Source organism: Suricata suricatta, chromosome X, assembly GCF_006229205.1.
Source record: "Suricata suricatta isolate VVHF042 chromosome X, meerkat_22Aug2017_6uvM2_HiC, whole genome shotgun sequence".
Lineage (NCBI taxonomy): Eukaryota > Metazoa > Chordata > Mammalia > Carnivora > Herpestidae > Suricata > Suricata suricatta.
Window position 1 is genome coordinate 13,700,663 of NC_043717.1, and position 13,844 is coordinate 13,714,506.

Here is a 13,844-nt window from a genome sequence, read left to right on the forward strand (position 1 = left end):
GAGGTCTAGGAGGTTTTTCCCTACTTTCTCCTTGAGGGTTTTGATGGTTTCCTGTCTCACATTCAGGTCCTTCAGCCATTTTGATCTTATTTTTGTGTATGGTGTAAGAGACTGGTCTAGTTTCATTCTTCTACATGTTGCTGTCCTTAAAGGAAAGAACCTATGTATCTTTCCTTTTAAAATATTAAATTTTTATTACTAGTTCTGTGTTAGATCTCTTGAACTTAATTGAATACTTTCATCAGTTAATGTTTACCTTGATGAAATGCTTGTAATTTTGACTGTTACCGCTTTGGTCAAAGTATTGTTACTCTTCTAAAATTAGCAGAACAGACAGCTGACTGAGGAAGTGTAAGGTCTTTAGCTTGATTTTCTTCACTTTCTTCTATATTTTAAATAGGACACAAATCTCTCTAAATGAAAATAACTTTCTCCCAACTCATTTGGAAAAAATCCCAGATTTCTTCATGCCTTGTGAAGTTGTTGCTGTTTAGTTATTATTACTATTGGTTTTCTCCCTTTAACAAAAGCGGCCCTCCCAGGAATAGTTTAATCACAAGATGTTTGGGTAGCAGCATTCCATTTACTCTGGTTTTGCAGTTTTCCTGAAATAGGCTGAAAGGTAATCATGCCATTCCTTCCCTTGTTTGGTTCTACGCTGATTTTACTCAATTGCTCTTGAAACTTCCTTTGGTAAGTGATTTAGAACCATAATGAAAAGAGAGAAGGTGGGGTATATGTATTTTATACTAGTATACTATACTAGTGTAAAAGTATGAAAGCTAGAAGGACGTCAGAGAACATCCAACAGAGGAACCTTATTATTATTATTTTTTAATCAGGAAAATGAAAGTTGTCAAAGTCAACTATAAATCTCATACCTTGCCTTGGTAAGAGAAACCTGGGCTTCAGATGTAATCTCCAGTCTATAGTTACAAAGACCAGGAATCTGGATTCATGATAGGAAAGTCAATTTGTGACAGCATTAACACTGTTTAGCCTGGAAACAGGCTTTTGTGAATTTTCCAAATTATTGATAGTGTTTGAAATTGATTGATGTCTTCGGGTCCAATAAATTCAACCATGTGCTTTTATACTTTTCAATTAGTAGATTTTTCAAACTTCTGAAAAATTGCAATAAATATCCTTTTTCTTTTTTAAAAAAACAATATTTTTAAATATTTTTGAGAGAGAGACATGGAGCACGAACAGGGGAGGGTCAGTGAGAGAGGGAGACACAGAATCCGAAGCAGGCTCCAGGCTCTGAGCTAGTTGTCAGCACAGAGCCCGGCACGGGACTGGAACCCACGAACTGTGAGGTCATGACCTGTGCCTAAGATGGCTGCTTAACCTACTGAGCCACCCAGGTACCACTAAATACCCTTTTTCAAAATAAATTTATATAGAAACAGTGTATAAAACAGATATAAGTGGTATTTAACTAGAATACAACTTGAAGTGTAATTTTTGATTTATTGGGAAATTAGTCAAAACTCAAATTTGTGAAATATACATATTTCACTTCTGTCTCTAGCTTAAAAAAATTGAATGGCTGTACCACAGTTCATTTAGCCAGGACCCTATTGATATGTACTTAAAGGTTATTTCCATTCTTTTGCTTTTACAAGCAATACTGCTATGAATCATGGATGTTTATCTCTCTGTGAGTGTATTTCCGATGATCAATTCCTAGAAATTTAATTGTTGTTTCATTAGGATATGTTTGCTTTTAGTTTTGAAAGATATTATCAAATTAGCCTTCAAAAATTCTATTAATATACATTCCCACCAGCAGTATGAATAAGCATAATTTCCTCATGCTCTTAGCAACATGGCATGTTATTTTTGGTCTTTACTCATTAGTAAAAATTTGAAAAATTGAATCTCATTAGTAAAAATTTGAAAAATTGAATCTCAGGGTAGTTTTAAAATTTTATTTATTGGGGCATCTGGGTGGCTCAGTTGGTTAAGCGTCCAACTTCAACTCAAGTCATGATTTTGTGTTTTCTGTGTTGGAGCCCTGCATCGGGCTCTGTGCTGACAGCTCAGAGCATGGATCCTGCTTCGTATGCTGTGTTTCTCTCTCTCTGTGCTTCCCGATATGCTCTCTGTGTCTTTCTCTCTCTGAAAAATAAATAAACTCAAAACAATTATTAATTAATTAAGGTAATCACTGCACACATCATGGGGCCCAAACTCACAACCCCAGATCAAGAGTCCCAGGTTCTAACAACTGAGCCAGGCAGGCACCCAAAATCTCAAGTGTAGTTTTTTTAATTAAAAAAATTTTTTTTAAATGTTTTATTTATTTTTGAGAAAGAGAGAGAGACAGTGCCAGCAGGGGAGCGTCAGAGAGAGAGGGAGACACAGAATCCGAAGACAGGTTCCAGGGTCTGAGCTAGCTGTCAACACAGAGCCCGATGTGGGGCTTGAACCCACAAACCATGAGATTGTGATCTGGGCCGAAGTCAGACGCTTAACTGACTGAGCCACCCAGGCTCCTCTCAAGTGTAGTTTTAATCTTCACTCTTTATTGTATGTAAAGTTGAGTAACTTTTTATATGTTTAAAAGTTGTTTGTATTTCCTTTTCTGTAAACTATTTGTTCATAGTACTTTGCCCATTAAAAAAAATTCGGTTTCTTCCTGTCTTATTGAACAGTAGGAATCTTTTATATGTTAGGATATTAACTCTTTGTGATATAAATTATGAATTCTTTTTCTCAGATTTTTACTTCTCTTTTCCCTTTGGTTTTTGCCTGTTTCATTTTTATGGATGTCTAAATGCAAACTTAATATGGCTAAAGTGGAATCCTGGATTTCCTCTCACCTCCCTTCCTGTAACCTGCTTTTTTTTTTTTTTAGTTTTCCTAAATCAAGAAACAACCTCCATTTACTCAGTTACTCCAAACCCTTAACCAAGAAGTTATCCTTGCCTTCTCTCTCTCTTTTTAAAAGATTTATTTCCTTTTGGGTAATTGCACAGTGAGGTGGTACAGAGTACAGAGATTTGGAATGAGGCTTTGTAATCTTTTCAAAAAGTAAACTCTACCCTCAAAATAAGGCTTGAACTCATGATCCCAAGATCAAGAATCACATGCTCTTCTGACTGGGCCAGCCAGGTGCCCCATCCTTGATTTTTCTATCCTTACTTCCTGTCTCTAATCCATCCTGAATTGTATTGGTTTCCCCTCCAAATATATTCTGAATCAATTCATTTTTTTAAATATCCACCAACTAAGTCCATTCTGCCCTAATCCTTCACCTTGGTGTCTGCAGTGGCTTTGTAATTGTTCTGCGCCCAAACTGGCATCTCCTCTTCCATGTACTGAGCCATTTGCTTCTCTGTAGCTTACATGATTTTTTTCAAACACAGAACATCGGATTATCATACCACTCCCTGAACCCACCTCTCCCATTGTTCAAAACCCTTTTGTGGCTCCTTATGTCTTATGATAAAGGTAAAACTATGTAAAATAACCCAGCCTACTATTTTTCCAGCCTTACCTGGTACTAGGTTATTAACTATCTAACCCCTGCCACCTTTCAGTCTTTTGTGTCATGTTTCCTCATGACTTGGGACTTTATCACATAAATTGTTCTCTCCTGGAGCATTCCTCCTCCTCCATAAGTTGATGTCTAATTGTCCTACAGGTCTTAGCTCACTGGACACTTTCTCTGGAAAAGCCAACCCTCCCTAATTAGGCTGGAACCCTCTGTTAGAAGCCCTTGTAGTGCCTTATATCTCTTTTCCATAGGACTTATATATGCAATTTTTTTCTTATTGTGTGATTCTTTGATAAACTCCGTGAAATAAGGAGTCTTGTCTGTTTTGTTTACTGATATGTTCCCAGTATCTATTCCAATGCCTGGCATATAGTTAGCTCTCAAGACATTTATTGAATGATTGTTTAATTAAAAGTTCTCAGAATGCACCATTTTACCCTTTCTGAAAAATGTGATTACATTTATTCTAGGCCAGTCTTTCTCTTCTTTTTTTTGACTTGCCCAAGACCATTAAAGTTCAGCAATCTGATCTCCAAAGTCTTACAGTATTTCAGGGATGAAGTGTATCTGGGCCAATGGTCTTGAATTCATTTAAATTCTCTGGGTGTTAGCAGTTGTGGACTTTAGTTCTTACTATCTTTTTTTCAGCTGAAGGTTAGTTTTGTTGTTGTTGTTTTTGAGTAAAGGGCGATAATTGGATCCATTTTCTGATCCACATCAACCCAGCAAAGTCTAGGTGGTTCCCAACTTTTGTAAGTTTACTTTAAAATCAATTATTTGGAATTTGGAGACCAGAACAAATTGTCCCATGGAAGCCATGATAAAGTTAATACTTATATTTTCATGCAAATACCTTCAAAACCCTTTTAACCAACAGTGTGTCTTAAATAATTCAACATTGGGGCTCCTCAAAAATAAATTAAATAAATAAACTCATTCCAAGTGGCTCATTCAAAAAAGCATGCAATCTCATGAGTTTGAGCCCCATGTGGGGTGTAGAGATTACTTAAAAATAAAAACCCAATAGTATGAACCCTGAATTACTCTGAACAGAGTTTAGCTCTTTTTTTCTTTTTATTTATTTATTTTCATATAGTTTATTGTCAAGTTGGTGTCCATGTAACACCCAGTGCTCATCCCAACAAGTGCTCTCCTCCATGTCCATCACCCATTTCCACCTCTCCGCCTCCCCCATCAACCCTCAGTTTGTTCTCAGTATTTAAGAGTCTCTTATGGTTTGCCTCCCTCCTTCTCCTTAACTGTTTTTTTTCCCCTTCCCCGCCCCTATGGTCCTCTGTTAAGTTTCTCTTGTTGCACATATGAGTGAAAACATATGGTATCTGTCGTTCTCTGCCCGACTTATTTCGTTTAGTATAATACTTCGACGTCCATCCATATTACTACAATTAGCTCTTTTTTTCAGTCTGAATCCTGAGGCCCTCAGATTCTCAGAAAACTAGAGTTTTATAGGATAGGCAGTACTTAGATAAAACATCAAGTAGCTAGTTAATGGATTTCCTACCTTGTGGAAGGATTCTAAAGGTAAAGAGTAAGAAGTTTGGAAGTTTAAATTTTTATGCTATTAAACTGTGTATGTTACTTATGATAGTCAAATGTCACTTGGATTTAATAATAGGAACTGGTTTATGGAGAATGATTTATTAATCACTCCACTTTTGGGAGAATAAAGCAAAATTACCAACTATGGGTCATGTGGTCATATCTAGGAGGAAAACTGGTGCATTTTCTTCTCACTTATATGCAACATGGAGAAATTTTCTAACAAGATTGTAATTAGGATTTTTTTTTTCAAGACTGTGCTTTCCATAGACATAGTTTCTTTCTATACACGGATCATGAGTTTTAAGATGCTATCAAACTGTTTAAACTCTCTTAAACATGAAGTTTTTTCATGTACCAAATTAATTAGTTTTCAGTGACAAAGTTGGTTCTCTCATTTGTATGTATAAAAACAATGCTAGAGATGAAAATAAAACTCATGATTCAACTTATTTTGTACTCTCTTTGGGAAAAAGAAAGGACCCGTTTAGATGAAGATTATAATTTCAGCACAAAAGAAACATTTAAGGCCCAGGCACCTCTTAAATTTGGTACTAATAATATATGAAGTAAATGATAAGCCTTCTGTTTATGTCTGTTCTTGTAGATACTTGCTTGCCAATGCAAAGACAACACTGCAAAATTCCAGGTGTATTTCTTAGTGCAGAACACATTCACTTTAGAGTTTATTCTGTTATTTGTTTACAAAGTTAATAGTAATGAAAGACTCCAAAGATTTTTTAGAGACTCTTAAAATTTTCATGTTGGAAGGGACCTTTGAAGACATCTAGTTTAGTACGTGACTTTCTACCATGGCCAGGTCAAACTGCGTCCAGCAGCCTTTTCCTGCCCCCTGCTGGTCCCTTTCTTGTTTGCTATGCTTCATATTACAGGTCTTCTCTTTTCCTCGAATGTATTAAGCTTTGTTGAGTCTTTGTACTTCCTTGAACGCTCTTCATCCATCCCTGTTCCTGTGACTTGTTTCTTTACCTTAAACAGATTTCACTCAAATCTTACCTTCTCAGACAGGTCTTTCCCAGGCTACTCTATCTAAAAGAGGTCCCCCTCCCCGCCCCCATAATAATTCTATTGAAAGATTATTTTCTCTCTCTCATAATATTTGAATGCCTGGAATGATCATATTTGTTTATTGTCTGTCTCCCCTCGTTAGTCTCCATGAGAGCAGGGACTGTGTCTATGGTGTTCTTCACTGTATCCTGAAGCATCTACAGTGGGTTGGGTCACTGTAGGTATATGACAGATATTTATAGAATGCATGAATAACCATTGATGGTTCATCGTTGTTCAGTCACTATTGAGCTGAGATCTGTCCCTTTTCACTTGTATCACTGATCTTAGTTCTTCTCCCTAAAATAACTCAAATCACTTGCTCTACCCTTTTTCAAAGAGCCTTCAGACATTTAGATGTCAGTCTAATCAAAACCAAACTTGCCCAGTTTTCTTGCCAGCTCCTTATCTGGCGTAGTTTTGGAGTGTGGTCATCATCCAGATTATTCATCACTGAGAGGTTTTGGCTTTGTTGATACCCAACACTAGAGACCATATGCTATGTGAAGTTTGAACCTCAGAAAGAGTTCAGTTAAATTTTTTTGGTTAATATAATATTGAAGTGCTTTATCTTTGGTAAAAAGTTATTTTCTACTTCCATATAAATGACCAAGAAATTATTCATATGATGTCATTATCAGAATTAACTCTGAGTTCTTAAAAATCTATTTTATTGAGGAATATAACAACATAGAAATACATAAAACATAAATAAATTACGCTCTAATGGATATGTCTGTTTAATTATCATTCAAGTCAGAAATAGAACATTACTAGTGTCCCAGAAAGCTCTTTCTTGTCAATCTTATTTCTTGTCAATCTCAACTCCCCTCTACAGGTAAGTAATATCCTGATTTTTATAACAAACCCTTCTTTGGTCACTTTCTTTTTTTTTTTTTTTTAATAGATTTACCATTTACATACGCATAGCTAAACCATATCATTTGTAGTTCAGCTTTGCCTGCTTTAAAACTGTGTATAAATGAAACAACGCTATTGTGTTAGTTTTCTCTTGTTTTGTAACCAATTATCACAAGCTTAGCAGCTTGAAACAGCGTCCACATATTAACTCATAGTTCTGTATGTCAAAAGTGGGCATGGTGCAGCTTGGTTCTCTGCTTAGGATATCATAAGTCTGTGATCAGATGTTGGTTGGGCTGAGTTCTCTTTTTCCTTGATTAGTTCCAAAGTTGATTTCTAAGATCCAGTTTTTTTTAAAAATCTCTTTATTGTTTATTTTCTATTTCATGAATTTCTGCTCTTGGTTATTACTTTATATATTTTATTTGGATTTATTTTACTGGTTTTTTAAACCTCTTTATTGATGCTTATTAGTTCATTAATTTTAATTTTTTAATATTTTGTGATATATGCATATATGACTCTCAGCCCCCCCAAGCATTGCTTTAGCTTATTCTCATAAATTTGTATTTTTGTTACTATTATATTTTTTTAAATTAAGTAGCCTCCAAGCCCAACATGGGGCTTGAACACACGACCTTGAGATCAAGAGCTGTATGTTCTACTGACTGAGCCAGTCAGACACAGTATTTTTGTTATTTTTAATTGTCTGTTATGATTTCTTCTTTGACTTATAGAATATTTTAAGACTGTATTAATTTCCAAACATACAGATATTCTCTAGTTCTTTCTTTTTGTGATTGGTTTCTTGCCCATTTGTGTTGTGCAGGGAGAACATCCTCCGGCTTCACTGCTTGTAGTTTGTTTTGAATTTGAATTACAGCCTAGCACATTATCAGTTTTTGTAAATGTTCTGTGTGTAGTCAGGGGAAGAAAGGCTTTCTAAAGTTCTTTGCTACAGTCTGCAATGTTCATTTGGTCAAGTTTAAAAAATATGTCTAAAATCTTCTGTATGCTGATATATTTCTCTTTAAACTATCTATTGAGTTCCTTTGCTATTAGTTAATCGTTCAGTTCTAGAATTCTCATGTATTTTTCAAATTTAGTCTTTTATCATTTAGACCTACCAGTTCTATCAAAGTGTTCAACCTTTGTGTTTTGATTAATTCAACCCTATAGTTTTATAGGCTATTCCTGATGATTCTAATATTACATGTCTTTCTGGGTTATTTTCTGCTTATTTCTATTAGTTCTTGTTCTTGGTATCATATTATGTACTGCTCAGTGTAAATGAGAAATTATCTGTAGCAATTGTGTGAGGCCTAGTTTGATGTTATCTTCCTCAGAGGCTTGGCTTTTTTCACATCCCCCCTTTGTGAACACCAGACAACTGGTGACATTACCAGTCTGAACATGAGACCACCTAGTAACTTTGGTTTATTTTGGTCATTCAGATACCATGAAAGTAAAATTCAAGTTTATCCAAGGATTGATTTATTTTTGGTTTCCTTTATCCTGGGAGTGTAGCTCTGAGGTTTCTACTTTGAGTGGTGTCTTATTAAACTTCTTCCTTTTGGCATATGCTTTCCTTTGATTTTTGCCCCTGGATTTGTAAGGATTTCAAGAGCAAGCCTATTTTTCTCCCATTTTTTTTTTCTGGATCTTCAAGTGCCTGAGAGCTGAAACCATTTTGGGTGGTTTGGATTACCTCTCTGTGTCCTATCCTTTTGCCTTGTTTTTAGCCAGCTAATTCTTTACAATCTTGTCTTTGGGATTTTAGGCCATTTAAAAAAAAGTACTTCTTCCAGTATTTGAATTTGTCCTGAAAAGGACATTTCATCCAAGTTATTTATTTATTTGAAGCTAAGGTGTCTGAGTTTTTAGGTCTTAAAAATTACCCAGGGGTACCTGGGTGGGTTTAGTTGGTTAAGTGTGTGGTTCTTGATTTTGGCTCAGGTCATGATCTCATTGTTCCAGCACGGAGCCTGCTTGGGATTCTCTCTCCCTCCTCTCTCTGCCCCTACTCCCACTTGTGTGCATGTGCTCTCGTTCTCTCTTGTTCTCTCTCTCTCTCTCATTCTCTCAAAAAAATTCAGAAGACCTAGCCCCCCAAAAGTTATGTATATTAGTATATACAAAGAACATTTGGTCATACCTATTCTCTGTAGAAATCAAAATTGAGTAATGCAAATGGGGAATCAGAATTCAAATGTGTGAGTAAATACATAACATAGGTGTTAAGAATAGTCTTTTAACTACCAGTAATTTTCTCTAAATGTCAGTAGTACTTTAAAAATTTTGTTATTCCATTGAACTAAAGTTTTCTAAGACAAGTATAGTATCTGCTTTGTTTTGCTTCTATTTTGCAAAAAGCATTATTTGTAAACATTGAATGAAAAATCAGATAATAAGAATTTGGCCTAAAGTAAACATTAGAGTGACAGAGAAATATTTAGCATTAGGGATAACTGTGACTTTCTTGTTATATATTGAACTGAACGGAGGTCAGTGTTGTTAGAGTGAAGTGAGCCAAGGGAGAGAATAATTGGATATCAGAGGAAGTGAATTTAAGGCCTTCTGACTCATGTGGACTTTGACTTTCACTCATAATATGGGAGGCCATTTGAGGGTTTTGAGCAGAGCAGTGACATGATATGACTTATTCTAAAGATTTTCTGTGGAGACCAAGACTGAAGGGGTAGGTGATGTTGAGCCACAGGGATATTGAAGTATGGTCTACTTGTGGGCTCTGACATTAGTTCAATGGCAGATTTGTCTATCTCTCTGCCAAGACCACCCTGCCTTGATTTCTCTTATATTTTATTTATTTAAGTAATCTCTACACCCAACATGGGGCTTGAACTCACGGCCTTGAGATCAAGAGTTGCATGCTCAACTGACTGAACCAGTCAGGCACCCCATCCTGTCTTAATTTCCATAGCTCAGTTCTAAGCCTGAATATATTTGGTAGTACAACCTCCCAGATCCTACCCTCAAGGTCAGGTCTTCCTATTTTTCATGTTAGGAGGGTGTTGGCAGTATTTGGAACTCTGTTCTTCCATATATATTTTAGAATCAGCTTGTTTTAATTCCTCAAAGGCCTATTGGGTTTTTGAATGGGATTGCATCCGATGGTCTAGATTACTATGGAGAGAATTGACATCTTTTTTGTTTTAATGTCATTGCCATTTATCATTGATTATTATTATTTTTTAATGTTTGTTTATTTTTGAGAATGAGAGAGAGATAGACAGAGACAGAGCACGAGCTGGGCAGGGGCAGAGAGAGAGGGAGACACAGAATCTGAAGTAGGCTCCAGGCTCTGAGCTGTCAGCACAGAGCCTGACACACGACTCACACTCACGAATGGTGAGATCATGACCTGAGCCAAACCGAAGTTTTGGTTAATCAAGTGAGCCATCCAGGTGCCCCGAGAATTAACATCCTCATAGTATTGACTGTTCCAGCCTTAAAATACAGATAACTCTATTTAGTTCTTCTCTGATGCCTTTGAAAAAAGTTACACACACACACACACACACACACACACACATATATGAATTTTGTTATGCTAAATCTTTAATGCCTCTTGTTGTAAATGTGGTTATAAAAAATTACATTTTCTGTTTATTGATGTTTATGAATAGTTGATATTTGTATTAAGCTTATACTCTGCTACCTTGTTAACATTTATCATTCAAATGATTTGTAAATTCTTTTGAATTTTCTATGTAGACAGTAATATCTGTAAATTCTATTTTGCTTCTTTTTCCAATCCAATATGTTCTATTCATCTTTTCTAATTTTATTGAGATGACTATACTTCATCAGGATAATGTTTAATAATAATGTTAATAAGCATTAGTAGGACTTCTTGTATTCCTAATTTTTAAAGGGACTGTGTCTGATATTTTGCCTTTACGAATGATGTTTGTTGTAGGTGTTTGTCAGGTACTTTTATCAAGATCTGAACATTTTAGGGGCCCCTGGATGGTTTAGCCAGTTGAGCATCTGACTTGATTTTTGGCTCAGGTCATGATCCCAGGGTTGTGGGATTGAGTCCCTACATCAGGTTCTGTACTCAGCATGGAACCTGCTTGAGACTGATTCTCTCTCTCTCCCTCTCCTTCCCCTTCCTCTCCCTCTGTTTCCTCCCCACTCACACACTCTCTCTCAAAATAAAAACAAAATAAACATTTAAGAATTATTTAAAAAAAGATATGAACATTTTAGAAGCATTTAGTTATGGGCATTCTGCTGTTTAGAAAGTTTGTACCAGTTTGTATTCCTAACGTCTGCATATGAAAAGCCATACTTCAAGTCAGTACTTTTCCACACCACATGGGTACTGACTTTTTAAAAATTTCATATCTTATAGGCAACAAAGAATTTCTCTTTTGGTTCTGATTTGTTTCTTCATTGTAAACCAATCTTTTGTTCTGGTACAACTGTTATTTTTTAGAAAGATAGTTTTTGAAACAAAATAATTTCAGATTTCGAGAAAAGTTGCAAAGAGTACAAAGAAATTGCTGTTTCATAGACCCTTGACCCAGGTTCCCTAAATGTTGAATCATCCTTTTTTTCTTTCTCCATACACATGTATTATTCTTTGCCCTGAATGGTTTAAGTTGCAAACTTTATCTCTAAAAATGTTGGTGTTCTTTCTTTTTTTGTTTATTAAATTTTTTAATAGACTGTCTTATTCTAGAGATTCTGAGGTGCTTTATTAATTTATTAACTGAACTATTATTGACATACAACCTTATATTAGTTTCAAATGTACAACATAATGATTTGATATTTGTATATATTATGAAATGATCACAGTAAGTCTATTAACATTCATCACTACTCACAGTTATCAATTTTTATTCCTTGTGATGAGAACTTTTCTTAAAAAGTTCATTTATTTTGAGAGAGAGAGAGAAAGAGAGAGAAAGAGAGAGAGCATGAGCGGGGGATGGGGAGAGAGAGAGAGAGAATGAATCCCAAGCAGGCTCTGCACTATCAATGCAGAGCCCAACATGGGCTCAAACTCACAAACTGTGAGATCATGACTGGAGCAAATCAAGAGTCAGACACTTAACCAGGTGCCCCATATTCTTTGTGGTGAGAATTTTAAAGATCTACTCTTTCAGCAACTTTCAACTATACAATAAGGAATTCTTAACTATAGTCACATGTTGTACATCACTCATAATAATTTATAGCAAAAAAATTTTTTTCTTGTCTACGTTTTGGTCCAGTCCAGGATCATACATTATATTTAGTTATCATGTCTCCTAAGCTTCTTTTAAAAGTTACTTGATTTCCTGTCCTTCATAACCTAGACATTATTTCAAAAATATAGTCCAGTTATTTAGTAGAATGTCCCTCAGTTTGGACTTATCTCTTGCTGCCTGTGATTACATTCAGGTTTTACCTTTTTGGAAGGAATGCCACAGAAGTGTTCTGTTGCATCATATCAGGAGGCATATGATGTTGGCTTGTCCTATTATTGATGATGTTAACTTTGATCATTTAATTAAGGTAGTGTCTGACAAGATTCTTCACTATGAAATTACTATTTTTCCCCTTTTAATTAATGGGTATTTTGTAGTGGAGCTACTTTGAGACTAGATAAAGCCTGTTTTCCATCAGACTTTCAACCACTACTTTCAGCATATGTTGATGATACTTGCCTGAAATAATGATTACCAAGGTGGTTGCCAAATGGTGATTTTCTAATTCCATCACTACATTTATTATTTGGAATTACACTCTCAGAGCTTTTCCTTCTCCCTTCATTTATGTATGTACATAAGGACTGGTGTGTTTTTATTTTAGTCTATGGATATAATCTATTATTTTTTATTAATTTTGTTGTTAAGATGTCTCTCATTTGAACAGAAGTGACTCAAGTTAACTCTTGTGTCCTTTAGACATGCCCCCATCATTCTTTGAGCATTATCTTCCTTTTGGGCACCATAAAAATATATCCTGGGCTCATATTTTTCCTGCCTGGGAATCAGTCATTTCTCTGAGGAACCCTGGTTCCTTTCATTGGTACACTGGATGTGCTCATGGATGTTGGAGTGTCATTGCTTCTAGGCTCCCTCAGCAGATAGAGCTAGGGAATATATGTATATGTGTATGTGTATTTACATAAACATATCTATTTCTGCATCTTTATATTAAGAACTGAGCTTATTTGTTTAGCTCTAATTCCAAGCCTTCATCTTTTTTCTATTTGTAACCTTGTTTTATGAGAATAAGAAACCAAACTCTCATCATCCACAATGTATTTATTTACTTATTTGCTCAATCCAACAATACACATAAAGAGTTTTTATATCTCTTTGTAAAAAGAAATACCTAAGTATAGTATTGGTTTAGAAATTTTTGTTTATAGCTTAAAGAGAATATGTAGTTAAAACATTGGCTAAAAATTTTTTTTTATGTTTATTCATTTTTGAGAGAGAGGGAGAAACAGAGGATAAGCTGAGGAGGGGAAGAGAGGGAGGGAGGCACAGAATCCGAAGCAGGCTCCAGGCTCTGAGCTGTCAGCACAGAACCCGACGCACGGCTGGAACTCATGGAACTGTGAGATCAAAGTCAGATGCTTAACCTCCTAAGCCACCCAAGGGCCCCAAAACATTGTTTTCAAAAATTATCTAAGGTTGTTTCTTTTTCTTCTGACCCCCTTGCAGAGTAGTTATATTATTCATCTTAAATACACCTAGGTACATTTGTTTTTGTTCCATTTTGGGTTCTTCTCTCTTATTATTTTTCTTTCTTTCTTTTTAAGTATATGAAACATTAACATGATTTTTTTAAAAAACTGTACACAAAGGATAAATTATTAGAGTGC

At 35.4% G+C, this 13,844-nt stretch overlaps 1 protein-coding gene across 2 annotated transcripts in view; it reads left to right on the forward strand.

The window, feature by feature from the left end:
- CDKL5 (cyclin dependent kinase like 5) overlaps positions 1-13,844 on the forward strand; it is a 193,340-nt gene that overhangs the window by 45,182 nt on the left and 134,314 nt on the right. The window lies entirely within an intron of this gene.